The 12,097-nt window shown below is 45.7% G+C and overlaps 1 protein-coding gene and 1 long non-coding RNA gene across 2 annotated transcripts in view; both read left to right on the top strand.

The window, feature by feature from the left end:
- The first annotated feature begins 59 nt into the window (after positions 1 to 59).
- On the top strand, positions 60 to 6,259 carry LOC135185576 (uncharacterized). The gene is made up of 3 exons (XR_010306534.1): positions 60 to 1,341; positions 1,552 to 1,644; positions 4,412 to 6,259. It is a non-coding gene; the product is annotated as an uncharacterized LOC135185576 (long non-coding RNA).
- Positions 6,260 to 10,537: 4,278 nt separating this feature from the next.
- Positions 10,538 to 12,097, top strand: part of OBSCN (obscurin, cytoskeletal calmodulin and titin-interacting RhoGEF) — a 249,742-nt gene continuing 248,182 nt past the window's right edge. The window contains exon 1 of the mRNA XM_064162395.1: positions 10,538 to 10,608. The gene's annotated coding sequence lies outside the window, so the exon portion shown is untranslated. The remainder of the gene's footprint in view (positions 10,609 to 12,097) is intronic.

Below are 12,097 nucleotides of genomic sequence, written 5' to 3'. Positions count from 1 at the left end.
TTTTTTCTCCTTTGTTCTTCTTTTTTATTTGGTTGTTTTTTTTGCATGGAAGGTGTAATATATTGAATTGCTGTGAACGAGTCTTTGTTCTGTGGCTTAGACAATCAGAAGCGTTTACCTGCTGGAGTGAGTGTTCAAGCTGAGAGTTAGGGGAGAATCAGTAATTCCAGTTGTGCTCTTAGGGCACTTATACATGTTTTAAATGCTTTATATCTGTCTTACTGTTACACGTGCTAATAACCAGTTAAGGTTCTTAGGTATCAATGTATTACTAAGTGGCTTTGGAGAGCAGTTACCTTGAAAGAGAATTAACTTGGGGATACAGAAGTTTGAAAGACAAAGATCCAGATGTTGTTTGGTTGGTTTTATTTTTCATGCCCTGCAGTGCTTTGCTGTTGGATTTGACATGTTGTGGATAAATTGTTTCCATAGGATGTGTCCTTGCCAAATGTTCCAAATGCAGAGCTGTAGCTTTGGGTCTGTGGATGTTCCTAGAGCAGATGTAGTTGCAGTAGTGCCATCGCTAGTTGGAATAAGGCAGCAAGTACTTAACTGCATGGGAAGAACTTTCTTAGGTATCAATATATTACTAAGTGGCTTTGGAGAGCAGTTACCTTGAAAGAGAATTAACTTGGGGATACAGAAGTTTGAAAGACAAAGATCCAGATGTTTGTTTGTTTGGTTTCATTTTTCATGCCCTGCAGTGCTTTGCTGTTGGATTTGACATGTTGTGGATAAATTGTTTCCATAGGATGTGTCCTTGCCCAACGTTCCAAATGCAGAGCTGTAGCTTTGGGTCTGTGGATGTTCCTAGAGCAGATGTAGTTGCGGTAGTGCCATCGCTAAGTGGAATAAGACAGCAAGTACTTAACTGCACGGGAAGAAGTTTCTTAGGTATCAATATATTACTAAGTGGCTTTGGAGAGCAGTTACCTTGAAAGAGAATTAACTTGGGGATACAGAAGTTTGAAAGACAAAGATCCAGATGTTGTTTGGTTGGTTTTATTTTTCATGCCCTGCAGTGCTTTGCTGTTGGATTTGACATGTTGTGGATAAATTGTTTCCATAGGATGTGTCCTTGCCCAACGTTCCAAATGCAGAGCTGTAGCTTTGGGTCTGTGGATGTTCCTAGAGCAGATGTAGTTGCGGTAGTGCCATCGCTAAGTGGAATAAGGCAGCAAGTACTTAACTGCACGGGAAAGAGCTACACAAGCCTCGTTGTAAACCGCTGAATGAAGCCTGAAAACAAGAGTCGATAGAAATCAGGATCCTAGTGTAGCGAGATCATTGTTATTTCTCCCTCTAAAGAAAGTGGATTCAGCTTTAAAGACTATTTCCAAGGTAAGCCTAAGAGGCAGGAAAGGGGGAGAGTTATTGTAGTGTGTTTGCTCTGCGTGCATTGGAAGTTTAGTTGCACAAAGTCGGCTTTTAAGGAAGGTTAAATTCGCGTTTGTGAAACTAACGAGCTCCACCGTTTGAAAGAGTGGAGTGGGCAGTATTTCAGTTAATGAATCGTTTGGAGGGTTAATTATGATTACTGTGTGTTGCCAGGGAATCAGCCGTCGAGAGTCTTGCTCAGCGTTTTGCAGCTTACAGAGCGCTTGTAGTCCTGCGGGGTTGTTTGCCAGCGGTGTCTGCGGTGCGGTAGGTCCTTATTCTATGGCCCGCGTGTTAATTATTCTTGTGAAGGGATGTGCTCTTAATGGGTTCATGATAATAGAGTTAATGTGCCTTTAATAGTCTCCTTTTCCCCAGCTGATGAATCGCTCTCTTGCCAGCTGCGGTTTAAAAGTGCGTTTCTTTGACAGGGGTTACGGCGAGGCTGCCTTTGGCTCTAGCAAGCAATTAGCCTACGCTGTGCCTCCTCTTTTCACCTGCTCTTGGACTCTGCAGTCGTGGCTCTCCCTACTGTGAACCCTGCTGGCTGTGGAGAGCTGCCACAGGTCAGATGTGCTAGGATCAGGTTTTCCTCGTCATGCCTCACATCAGCACACGCTCACCTTTCAGTTTGCCCTGCTCTGTTTGCTGCAGGAGGTCTCGACGGGAGTTTGTGTCCATCTCTTTAACTTGCTTATAGACAGCATTAGACCTACAAAGACAGAAGTCCTTTAGACTGCTCCAGCTCTGTGGCTTTGTCAGACACCCTTTTGTATTTCAGGGGGAAAACCCACTGGGTTTTGTTCAATAACCACCTGGGGCTGCAGCAGCTCTGTTACAGTCATCACGGTTTTTTAGCTGCTTAGTGTTCACTCTGACAACAATGCACACATTTGATGAGTATTGCACTGTTTTTTTTTGGTGTGAATGAGCATAATTCTTCTGGGTTTAGGGAATAACTTACATTGGACTAGCTTCAAGTGGAAGCAGAGTTAAGGTCACAGTTAAGCCAGAGAGGTGGTTTTAGTTGGGAGTTGGGTTTGATTTTTTTTTTTCCTTTTTATTTAATATATTTTAAATCCTCCTGATTTGTGGAACAATCAGGTAAAATTTAGTTCAATCCCTCTTTTCCCTTTCCAGCTTCAAAACTTGTTTTTTTTCTGGTTTGATTTGTGCAGTTTACATTTTTGAGTTGAGATAAAGAAGGTCGTGGAATTGTAGCTGCTCACAGTAGCAGTGGTTACAGTTAAAGAAAACAGGTTCCCCAAATGCCTTCACCAGTCAAGGTAATTATCAGGGGATGTGTTTTGCTACTTGGTGGAGAATCTTTGATGCTTTAAAATCCCAAATTGGTAGTTAAACACGACACAGATTTAAGAATTAAAATTATTTCTGGTGATTCAACCTTCTTGATTCCCAGAGGAGAAGCCAGTGTGAGAGCAAGAACTTCTGATTCTGGTTATAGGTTTGGGATCTCAGATTTTCTTCTGTGTCCACATTGTCCCTCTGGTGATCTAAGTTAGTCTGATGGTTTCTGTGTCAGCTGCAACTAAGCAATAAGGTTAGTTTGGCACTGTTACTGTTAGAACAGCACACAGGGAGCTTGTCTGGGTTCATGGTGCTTGTCTTGGTGTGGCCTTTCCAGGAGCATGTGTAAGACTTTCCATTCCCAAACCACTGCTGTTGGGTTTGTTCTTTCCAAGCTTGCTGTTCTTTGCTCTTGGTATTTCCCACTGCTGTGTATCTCCCTGTCTGTACCTGGTTAGAGGTCATTTGGAAGTCATTTGCCTTACAGCTTGGAAGCTGATGCTCTAGTCTTCATCTTAAGTCTCTTCTCATTCTTGTTACCTTTTCTCTTTGGAGAATAGTAGAAGGTGGAGATTATGCAAGTGGGAGGCTTTGCTGAAGGGCTTCCTGTTTTGGAGAAGTGTGGAGATACTCCAAAATGTTGTGGATAGCCTCCTAGCTCTCCTATGCACCTTTCCAGAGATGGCCACAAGCGCAGCTTCCTGAGACTGCCTGAGCAACTTCCCAGGCCTTCTCCTGTTCTGTTTTGGGAAATAAGGCAGGAGAGGGCAGCTACACACTGAGCCCTGGTGGACAATTCCCTGCTTTCTGCTCTGCTGGTCAGAAGGCTGTGAGCATAGGGGCCAGGAGTCTCTCTTTGCATATGCTGGTTGCCTTTTTGCTGCTCATGTGTGATGTCAGGTGCCACTGCTGAGAATTATGGCAGCGTTGGCTTGTTCTTATCCCTCTTTGGTAGCCATTCTTCCATCCTTCTATCCTTTAACCATATGAAACCAAGCAGTGGACCAGCATGAGTGGCTAGAACAGTGTTTGGGAGCAGTTAGTTCAACCCAGTGGGGTATTGATCACCCCATCTTGCCTTCCAGCTGTTGTCAGTGGGAGAGAAGGAAGCATTTAAGCTCTCTAGACAAATGACAAGGAGAACTTGGCATAAAACTTCCATGAAACTGTTTATTTAAATCTGTGCTTCCTCAGCTGACAGTGCCCAGCTTTGCTCAGCCTGATGGTCTCAGATACACAATTTACATTAGGTCCAAGCTCTGATTCTGTTGGATTTTATTATTGTTGTTGTTGTTGTTTAAAAGCTGTAAAGGTGATGCAAAACTCAGATCTTTATCCTGTTTCTCTAAAAGTGATACTGCTACCTGCTCTGACAACTGTTTGGTTTGATTTATCTGTTCTGTTTGGGAGCTGTGATGTCAAAATGCTGAGTGTTGGAGCAGCCCAAAGCAGTAGGGTCTGGAGTTGTCCATCTTTATTGTTTTGACAGTGTGCATGGCCACAGTCATAACATTTAGGTTAAAATTCTACTTTATGGCCACAGTCTTCTCTAGATTATTTTTTGTTTGTCTTAATAGTCATTGAAATGGAAAAAAAAAACAACCCTTGAGTTGCTGATGATTTAACTCTTTGCACTTGTAGATTATATTGAAAAGGGAATGCTGCACATCTGTGAGTATGAGAGCAGTGATTTAATCTATTGGTTATGATGACTGTTTTTCAATAGGTGCATTTGCAGTCAGGCTGCTGGAGTGCTGCCTAAGTCCTGCTTCCACTAGAGCCAGCAGCTTTCACAGGTTTCTGTCTTTCTTTGGCTTTATTTTGTTCTTGGTGGGATGTCTCAAGTGAGGTAAAAGCTTAATAGCTCTCCTTGGCTATTTCTTCCCAAGAAACTCCAGAAGCTCATGTTCCCAGCCTTCTATAATGCTTCTGACTACAACAACAACTTGGAATTTACAGGATAAATTTGCTTTCTCGACAAGGTGACGAATGTGCCAGAAGAAACTTGGGCCTATTGAATTGGTGGCTTTCTGAGAACTTCACACCTTGTCTTACCCTGACCTGCTTTGATGGAAGTCCAACCTTAACCATCCCAAAACCTTGATTTACCTCCTGTGCCATTTATCAGTCTTGGTCACCAGCACTTTTTGGGTTTGTAAAGCAGATTAAAATCAGGATTCTCTCTCTCTTGGTTTTGCTTTTTGCAGCTATCACTTCATAATATTTTTTTTTCCCCCTAAACCAATAACAACTTTGCCAATCAAGTTGCTCAGTTCTGTCAAGTGGAAGGTCCTTATTTCTCTTCATTAGCAATACTGTAATCAGAGGTGCAAAAAATAAAGATGCATTTAATGCCTGTGCTCTGTGCTGTTAGAAAGCCTATCAGGAGCAACTCCTGCAGAAATCAACGGGCTGGAGCTCTAAATCTTCTCTGCTTGTTTGCCAGTTGAGCTTTTATAGACTGTCTCGTGTGTAAAGTGCTTGATAGAGGCTTAATCAGAATCACCTTAAAGCCACTGCTTTGCCCTTTTTTTACTGTATAAAATAACCAATTTAAAAGATGTTGCTGCACAAGTGTAGGGCTTCTTGTTTTTCCCCCACAGAATTAGGCTGTTTCCAGTGTAGGTGGGGAAAATAAGTTTCCTTTTATTTTTTTATGAGAGATATACAAAGATGACTGCTGTTGTCTGTATTTTAATATCCTCTTTGGTGTCTGAAGTGTCTTTTGATGTGTCTGTTGGTCCAACTCGTCTACTTCAAACAGCAAATTGTAATGGCTAATGGTGTGGTCCTGAAAAGGGGTGCTGGGAGTCGATCCCTTCAGCAGGCCCCAGAGAAATGTGTGCCAGTGTCATTTTAGCGTAGAAAAAGGAGGCAATTGTAGCTTCCACCACTGTTTTTTTGAACAGATGAAGTAGTTGAGGCTTGTTGAAGTTATTTCTGTGAAACAACTGTGGCTGTTTGACCGCTGCAAAAATCCTTCTACCTCTCTTCAAGCTCTCCTTTGCAGGTCACTTTGGGCTGTGCTTTGATATCACAGGGCGTCAGAGCATCCAAACTTGTGGCTTCCATCTGCTTTTCCTGGTTTCTTTTGGGTTTCTGCCACTTCTTCTTTTTTTGTGTGTGTCTGTGTTGGTCTTTTTTCTCTTCGTGGAACACCAGGATGCCTTCTGGCTGGGGCTGAACTCCCTTCACCCACCTACAGTAGCTTCAGGCAAACCCTGCGCGCCAAGACGTGTTTAGCAAAAGGTACAAACTAAAACCCAACCAGCTCTTAAGTTTGGTGTTACTTGTGTGTGAAAGCCTCAGAAATAGGAGAATTCTATAATCAATCATGGCCAGTGTAATTTTCTAGTATTTTTATGTCTGTGCTGACTGCTTTTATTTAAATAAAACCTGTTGTCTGTATGTCCCTAAGCAAACGGTTGCAGCTTCAGTTCTACTCACGCTCTTTTAGCAGCTGCTCTTCTCCACGTGCAATGATTTGGGGTTTGTATGTTCTGCCTTGAAAAGATGTGGTTTGTGTTCTGCTTTAAGGCAGTGACAGAAATTAAAAGTCCTTCATGTTTTGTGAGACTTGGTTTTCTTGCTTTGGCAAATCCTGTGGGAGAAGGAGGGGCAGTTTCAGTTAGTGTTTGTTTGGTTTGGGTCTGAGGGGGGATATCTGAAGGGCAATGAAGCTGGTGAGGGGCCTGGAGCAGAGCCCTGTGAGGAGAGGCTGAGGGAGCTGGGGGTGTGCAGCCTGCAGAAGAGGAGGCTCAGGGCAGAGCTCATTGCTGGCTACAACTACCTGCAGGGAGGCTGTAGCCAGGTGGGGTTGGTCTCTTCTGCCAGGCAACCAGCAACAGAAGAAGGGGACACAGTCTCAAGTTGTGGCAGGGCAGGTCTAGGCTGGATGTTAGGAGGAAGTTGTTGTCAGAGAGAGTGATTGGCATTGGAGTGGGCTACCCAGAGAGGTGGTAGAGTCACTTTTGCTGGAGGTGTTGAAGCAAAGCCTGGCTGGGGTACTTAGTGCCATGGTCTGGTTGATTGTCTAGGGCTGGATGCTAGGTTGGACTGGATGATCTTGCAGATCTCTTCCAACCTGGTCCATTCTAGGATCTTTTGGGCTGGATGCAAGGTCACACTGAAAGGTCATAGAATCATTAAGGTTGGAGAAGACCTTCAAGATAGAGTCTAACTGTAACCCAACTACCATGACCGCTAAATTATATCCTGAAGCACCACAACTACACACTTCTTGAACACTTCTTGAATACCTTGTGATCTTGCTCTGGCAGGGGAGTTGGACTGGATGATCTCTTTGGGTCCCTTCCAAACCCTAATAATATCCTGTGACCTCTGAGGATGATGACTCCACCACCTCCCTGGGTAGCTTGTCCAATGCCTGACCACTCTCAGTAAAGAAGGTTTTTGTAATGTCCAGTCTAAACCTCCCCTGGCACAGCTTCAACCCCTTTCCTTTCCTATCTCTAGTCACTTGGGAGAAGAGACCAACACCACCTCACTACAGTCTTCTTCCAGGTAGTTGTAAGGAGCAATTAGATGTCCCCTTAACCTTCTCTCTGCTAAACAACCCCAGATCCCTCAGCTGATGCCCTCCAAACCCCTCACCAACCTCATTCCTCTTCTCTGGACATGCTCCAAGACCTCAATGTCTTTTCTGTGCTGTGGTGCTCAGAACTGAACTCACTTCTCAGGTTATGGCCTCACCTCAGCTGAGCAGGGGGGCACCACCCCTTGCCCGTTCCTCCTGTGCCATGGGTGCACTGTTAATATGCTCACTGAATGTGAGTCTTTGCTAGGTCAGGCTTAGAGCACCACAACCCCAAACTCATGAGTGCCAGAAACCATAAAAGTTCTCTGAAAGGGTTAAGCAATAAATTAATGTCTAATGGCAGCATAGGAAAATGCTGCTCAGTTCTGTGAAGGATTGGGGGATTACTGGGAAGCACAAGTGGATTTGGGATCAGCAGCACCTGGCTGCTTTGGAAGAGGCCAGCATCCATCCTGGGATGTACACAGGCAGTGGTAGGCAGCTGCATGTCCCAGGTAATCCCTCTGATCTTGCCTGATACGGCAGGAGCCAGAGGGATCTGCTGGGGTTTGGTCCTCACTCTTCAAAAGAATGTTGACAGCTGGAGTAGGTCCAGCTGGAAGTGATGGAAATGGTCAGCAGGTCAACAAACAAAAATGAGGGGTGTTTAGGCTGAAGATGAGTGGAGACAGTGGTCTGCCAGAATGCAAGGGCACCTCTGCTTTTCCTGTGCAGGGTACAGAGAGTTAAATTGTAGAAGGGAATTTAGAAATTGGCAAATTGAGATTAGGTGGGAAAAGATTCAGTGTTGAGAGCAGAGAGACAAAAAAAAGATGTAGGAGGCTCTGTAAGCTTTTTCTGGAAGCCTTTAATACCAAGCCAGGCAAGCACGTGTCACCTTGGCCTTTTTGATGAGTATTGCCAGGCATAGGTAACATTTTTTTTTCCCCAGGGAATCTGCTCCCTCACCTTAGGAATGCTTTAGGGAACTGCTCTCTTGAGCCATCTGGATCCAGCAATCAGTTGCCAGTAGTCATTGAGCTGCTCATCATGACAGTGATAAAAATGAACCTGTCATGACCTGGTAATTCTAGTACATACAGCTGGCCCCTTCTATACACTGAAAAATCCCACTCTGTGAGGTTCATGAAGAGTTGTTTCTGAGCTCTTCTTGAGGCCAGTAAGGTGTTGAAGGGAAGACACTGTCTGCTCATTTAATCCTGTAACAATCCAGCCCATGCCTCTGGCAATTTCTCTGCTCCACAGTTTGGTGGATCTCGATGTGCAGGGAAGCATCATCAGGGTACTCTTGTGGTGGGGATGATGAGGAACATTTGATTTGCTTTGGTTAGCTCCACATGGGACAGAGTTATTCCCAGTTTCAAACCCCAAAGTGCAAAGCAGGACTTGATGGGAAAGAATTCCTCTTTATGTTCAGCTTGTTCAATAGGACAAATCACCCTAGAAATTAAATCCCATTGCTTCAAGGTGTGGTGAGTTTTGTTACTGGCAGCCCCTGGAAGCCTTTCCACGTCTTTGGAAGGTTTTTGCAACTCTGTTGGTAGGTATCTGCTACTATACCTGCAGCTAAAACTTGGAATCATCTTCACCAAGTAGAGAAGAACATTAAACTTCAAACCATATTCAATAGGCAAGAACCCAACAGCATCAGCAGGATCTTGAAAGGGGAGGTGAGTCTCACCCTAAACACCAGATGACATTTCCTGGCCAATGCACAGACAGTTCAGATGTCACCTGAGACGTGAGTAACTGTTTCCCCTCAACACTGTATGGGTGGATTTTGCCCACTCTGGGTAAGGTTTGCTGATGTTCTGACTCAAAAGGAGCGGGGAGCAGGAGGCAGCAGCACGGCACCTTTGTGCAGCATCTCAGCTTTGGTCACTGGTGGCCAGCATGTTGCTTTGAGAGAAGGCTCCTTCCATCTCCCTCATCAAGAGTCACCAGTGAGCACTGCCCTTTCTCTTCCCCCTTTGGAAGACGATGGTGTATCTTAACATGTGCTGTGGCTTTTCCATCACTGGGGTGGTTGTCCAGCAGGTGCCAGCCCTACTCTCAGCAGGTCACTGCATAGGAGGAAACATGACCTGCCTCTGCACCAGACTATTGCTCAGCTTCTTCCTTGCAAACAAGCCCTGGGATAGCTTCAGTGTCTCCTGTTAGCCAGCATCCTTGTCCTTAATCCTCCTGTTGCATTAAAGGAATGGTGTCCTCCTGTTTTCATCCTTGGCACTTTTTGCTGGAGCTCTGCTCTCAAGGAGGCTACACTGGCACTCCTCTCATGCTGGATATCTTAAACTTTCTATGTTTCAGTAGCCAAATACTTCACAACCTCAATGTGAGATTCGGAGGCTTCAAGAGCTGAGGTTCCTTATGTGTGCAAGGCAGAAAGAACTCTTCCTCTGCTCTGCTGATGGGATGCTGCAGCTGTTGTGGTTCTCTGTCTTTGATCAATCTTTGCTTTCAAAATCCCAAACCAAACTCTTTTGCTTCTGTGCTGATGTTTCTGTGCCCTGGAAGCTGGGTGAGCTCAACATACTGCTGTGTCTTCAGCTGATCCACACCTTCAGCCTCTCCAGCATGTTGTCTGCTTTGTTTACTGCCCAAAATAAGCCTATCTTGTAGTTCACTCCTGATAGCCATGCAGAGGTGAAGTGATTGTGGGGGGAGCTTGCTGGGCTCTGTTGGAGCTCCTCTGTCGTTAGCGAAAGTGACTTTCCAACACTCCCAATTTGCTAATGAGGGTTGGTGTGAGCTCTGCCTTTGGGAAACTGATAAACACCTCAAACCAAAACCATTTTCCTGATAAACAGATAAAATATGGGCTTGGGCCTCCAAGAAGGGCAACTGGTGCTGGCTTTGTAGATGCTTCAGATTCACCCTGCAAATATTCAGGAGAGAGATGTTAAGGTTAAGACAAGGAGAAATAGCCTTTGGTTGATTAACCTGCCATTTATTCACCATTGTATCAGCTCTTGCCTGGGAGGCTATAAATAACCCCACTATTGATCTGGTGCCTCTGGGAAAGAATTCCTCTCTGGTCTGATAAGTTGGCAGCTGCCTGTCACTGAGTTCTCACATCCCATTTAACACTCAGCCTTGGGATGGACTCTTGAGGAGTGGTTCTAGCCCACCCTGTCACCACAGTCTGTACCCCTCACCACCAAAAGCACACATCCTTGATGGGTTTTTCCTCTCCCTTGTTTCTGGACTGTGCCAGCAAGTCCCTAAAATGATGCCCTTTCTCCCCTCTCCTGCAGGAAACTTTATCTCCCCGGTAAATGACACCCGGAGCTATTTTGGAGCTGGGCTGCAGAGGGAAAGTAAAGCACGTCAGCAATTTGACTGGAGAACAACCCAGAGGAGGGGTGAGGAGCCGGGGGGCTGGCACAGCCTAGCCTCAAGCAGCAAAGCCACTGCCAGGGGACGCGGGGGGACCTTCTGCTGCACGTCCCTGCCATCGCTGGGGTTTCTGTTTTATTTTTCCTGGAGGGAAAAGGGGGGTGGGGGGAAGCAAACCAAACATGGTCTCCCCATGTCCTCTGTTCCCCTTTTCCCCTTTCCCCCTTCTGTCATCTCAGTAGGAATCGGCTTTTTCTTACCCTGCCCAGAGCTTGGTTTCTCCTCAGACTCTGACAAGACCCCAGGTAAGACCTAATCCTTCAGCTAAAAACAAGTGGACTTGGGGATGCTACTAACCAGCAGCAAGTGGAGGAGGTTTGCAGCAGCTGAGGGAGGGGTGAGGTGATTTCTGTCTTGGCACTACTATGCTGGAGGATGTCTTGCTTTGTGAAACGTGTTTGAAGCTGCAGTTGAAGGCATGGGTAGTAAATCCATCCTTCTTCTGGTCTGCCTTAAATATGGGTCCTTTAACTTTACTTCTGGCCATGGTTTTAAAAGAGCAAAGATCAACCTCCAGAGGAAGGAAGAAAACCAGGTTGAAAGCAGGACTTGAGGCATTTTTCCCCCAAACTGCAGATAACAGCCTGCATGGAGAGCCTGGGGAAAAACATATGACTCTTGTGGAAAAGTAGCAGCAAGAACTGTTTGGAAGGTTTTATTTCCAGGGCACAATCCTAGTGCTGCTTTTTTCCCCTCTAAGCTTCTCTCCTGCATTGCTACCGGTTCTCACCACAACCCCCCACCCTCCTCCTGTTTCTACAAATGGCTCTGGGGAGAGATGGAGAGAGATGGAGCTCGACAGCTGAGGCTATTTTCAGCCCTACAGCTCAATGGGGTGGAGTGGCTGTAATGACAATGACGTCCACTTGTTAAAATACAAGGGCTTAGCTTGGAGCCTCGCTGCTAATTGTCACCAGGGGAATTCTTCCTCCCTGTGGGAGCTGTGATCCTGCACACCACGGTGTAGGAAATCACACCTGCTAAAACTGGAGGCAGCTTCTAGCTTAATGTAAGGGAGTTTGTTCTTCCCACGAGCCAAGGGAGTTGTTTGGTTCAGTGTTGGTAGGAGTAGTAAGTAGCTGGTAGGAGGGAGTGACAGGACTGGGGGGAATGGAGCAAAGCTGGAGGTGGAGAGGTTCAGACTGGATGTGAGGAGGAAGTTGTTGAGCATGAGAGTGGTGAGAGGCTGGAATAGATTGCCTGGAGGTGTTTAAGGCCAGGCTGGATGAGGCTGTGGGCAGCCTGATCTAGGGTAGGGCATCCCTGCCCATTGCAGGGGGGTTGGAACTAGATGATCCTTCTGGTCCTTTCCAACTCTGACTGATTCTATGATTCTAGAAGCTTGTTGTATTTGAGTGAGGGAAGAAAGCACGTAGCAGTGCTGAGGCCACATCTCAAATCCTGGGGTCAGTTTGGGGCCTCTTACTCCAAGAAGGATATTGAGGTGCTGGAGCA

The sequence above is a fragment of the Pogoniulus pusillus genome, chromosome 23, assembly GCF_015220805.1.
Source record: "Pogoniulus pusillus isolate bPogPus1 chromosome 23, bPogPus1.pri, whole genome shotgun sequence".
NCBI lineage: Eukaryota > Metazoa > Chordata > Aves > Piciformes > Lybiidae > Pogoniulus > Pogoniulus pusillus.
The sequence above is the reverse complement of the archived record's forward strand: the minus strand, read 5'-3'. Positions and strand labels throughout refer to the sequence as shown.